Raw genomic sequence first — 3,239 nt, 5'->3', positions numbered from 1 at the left:
CTGCCAGTGAGGCCTGGCTCCTGACTGCAGGCCTTCGAGGAGCCCAGGGTAGGGCAGGCTGAGGATGTCAGAGGAGGGGCTCCTCCCCTGCCTAGGGGGCAGCCAGCTGAGGGGGTAGGGGGGTTGGGGTCAGAATTAGTGCTCTGGGGCCTCTTGATGCTCCTGGATGATGTCCCACTGCAGCATATGATTCACATAAGCCAGGAACTTGAGTCCAGTTTCCCTAGAGGGTTGGGGTGGGGCTGTCTCTGGGGACCTTTAGACTAGCTCCCTCCCTCCTCCCTTGACACCCCAGTCCTCCTTCCTCCCATAGGAGAGGGAAACAGGAGCCCAGACCTTAGGAGCACAGAGGCTTGATTGGAGGCAGAAGGCAGGTTGCAGCACCCCCAGGTCTAGGGTCAGAGTGGGCCTGGGCGCTAGGGCCAGACCTCCCTGCAGACTCAACCTTCTGGAAGACCAGGACCCCGGGTGGGTGGGGCAGCGGGGGGAGGAAGGGGTGAATTCCAGGAGATAGAGAAGGAAGATGCCTCCTCTAGCCCTTGACATTCTCCGGGCTTTGAATCCCAGTCCCAGGAGAGGTTAGTTAGGGAGGCAGAATTACCCTGCAGCCTGTGTAATCACTGGGCTATACAGAGGGAGCCTGGGAAGGAGATTTTGCTTGAGAGGGGGAGGGAGGCTGGAGAGAACAGGCAACCCAGTCTTTTCTCTCTAGAAACAGAGATCTGAAATTGACTCAAGGGTGGTGTTGGAGCTGGGGGAAGGGCTGCAGGGGCCAGCAAGATTGCCTGAGGGAGAGGGGAGAGCTGGCTCTGGAGCCCCCATAGCTTTGTATTATGAAGAAGGCTCAGGCTGGGCTGATCAGTGGGGGACACTGGAGACCAGAGGCAGCTCCCTTTCCGGGGTGGGGTGGAGGGGAGAAGCCCAGGGTCCTGGGTGCTTAGGTTCCTTCGCTCTTGGACACAAGCTCTGACATCTGCAGGATGCGTTTCTCAATCCCACTCTCTTCCTGATGGGGCTTTTAGGAGGATCCTCGGTGTAATACTGGAAAAGAGAAAGTACCTGTGCAATGAGGCACTACCCCCCGCAAAGACAGGACTGTGCTTTTATTATGCTTCTGACAACCTGTCACCTTCATAGCGCTTTGGGGCCAGTGTGGCACTTCTCTACCCACTAGCTCATCTCTGAGGGAGGGAGAGAACTTACTCGCCCATCTTACAGATGAGCAGACTGAGGCTTGAGAAGGTGAAATGATCTGGCTCAGGGGACTAGTGGCAGCACTCAAGCTTGCCTGTAGGTCCCCAGCACCGTGCATACGGAGAGAAGATTAATAAGGGGGACCTCTCGTGGTGCCCTTCCTGGGGAACATTTGCAGGGAAGAAGGGTGTGCCCTTGCGGGTGAGGGAACTCTGAACCATCGCTTATTTTCCCATCATGATTCCGCCTCTAGTTGACTGCGCCAGATTCCTTGTCCTTGGTATACCTCAGCTTTACCATCTGTGAATTGGGGATCAGAGCACTTCTGCAGATGCTGGAAGGCACCGTTAGAGTTGCTACCCTCTTTAGCCTCTGTCTGTGAAAGGCACCTGTGGGAAATTTCAGGCTTCCCAAACACTAGAGCCAGGAGGACCATAGACATTGTCTCCTCACAGCATCAGTGGTGGAGCCAATGCCCAGAGAGACGCAGTTTGCCCAAGGCCGCAGGAAGAGCCTGTGGCAAGGGTAGGCAGGGTAAGGGGCCAGGTGATGTTTAGGGGCCAGCAGCTAAGGGTGCGAAGTTGGGGGGCAAGTGGGACAAGGGAAGGGGACAGCCTTCCCCCACTCTTCCTCCAAGCCACCAGAGCGGAAGGCACGCACATGTTCTGGTGCTTGCCGCAGCCCTCCGCCCCCACGCGGCCGCCCCCACACAGGCTGAGACACTGACACTGCCGAGCCCGCTCCCGCCTGCCCGCCTCCCTGCACAGGCACGCGGTGACTGCTGCCAGCATCCCTGCAGTCTGCGGCCCCGGCCCTCCCGGAGGGTGAGGCACAGCCTTGGAACAGGGTGCAGTGCCTGCATCCTGTTGCTAGAGCACGCGTGCACACACACACACACGGGTGCATACGGATGTGTGTGTGCAGACACACTGGCCCCAACAGGGCATCAAGCAAGAGCCTTACCTCCCAGTGGGGGGAGAGCAAGATGATGCTGGGCAGGCTTCTGGGTTGTCCCCCTGCCGCCACCGTCTCTCCCTCACTCTCCCTCGCTCGCTCTCTTGCTCCTGCCTTCTTTCTCTCTCTGCCCTTCCCTGTCTTACTTCCCTGCATCTCTCTGGTCCCTGGTTTTCTCTCCCCGTCCCTCTTTTGTGTGCTGGTCCCTTGGCCACAGTCCACCCCTCCTACACACACACTGGTGTGTTGCGGTCTCTTCCGAGCCTCTCTGTGGTGTGGTAGGAAGCTTCCCAGCCCAGGCCCACCTGGCGCAATCTCTGCCCCACCACCCGGCGTGTCACAGGCTGCTGAGGCCCAGCCCAGGCACTAGACCTAGGTGCCCTCGGGGGCTTGGCTGCCCACCAAGATGTCAGGTGGGACTGTGAGGCTGGTGGGACCTTCTGTGCTAGAAAACACTGACGGCCTTGATGTCTTGGCGTCACATAAAAGGAGGAACAGGTCTGTGACTCTTGCATCCACTCAACAAGTATTTCCTGAGCACAGACTCTGTTCCTGGCCCCGGGCTGAGTCCAGCAGGTACCACGTGCCAGACTTATGTCATCTCTGCCCATTTGGGGCTCACAGTCTAGTGGAAATCTGACACTAACTAAATCACTTCAGATATTGTTATTTAAATGCAACTGGTTAACGGCTATGAGCCTTTAACACGGGGTTATAGACCTCAACTGGTTGGGGTGAGGGAGGAATCAGGGAAGGCTCCCCTGAGGCAGTGACATTGGGGAGTGAAAGCTGAGTAAGAGCTGGTCAGAGGGTAGAGGGTGGAAGAGTGCTTCCCAGAGTGGGAACAGCACAGGCAAAATCTCTGAGGTGTGTATTTTGATGGAGCATGTCAGCTCCAGGGTGTCTTACTCTTCTTAGGCATGCTCTGTTGCTTTCAACTTTTTTTTTTTTGGCGGCACCATGGGGCATGCAGGATCTTAGTTCCCTGACCAGAGATTGAGCTTGTGCTCCCTGAAGTGGAAGCACGAAGTCTTGGCCACTGGACCACCAAGGAAGTCCTAGCCTTCACCTCTTGGATACCTAAGGGCTAG

The sequence above is a fragment of the Muntiacus reevesi genome, chromosome 1 (genome assembly GCF_963930625.1).
Source record: "Muntiacus reevesi chromosome 1, mMunRee1.1, whole genome shotgun sequence".
In the NCBI taxonomy this organism is placed as follows: Eukaryota; Metazoa; Chordata; class Mammalia; order Artiodactyla; family Cervidae; genus Muntiacus; species Muntiacus reevesi.
The sequence above is the reverse complement of the archived record's forward strand: the minus strand, read 5'-3'. Positions refer to the sequence as shown.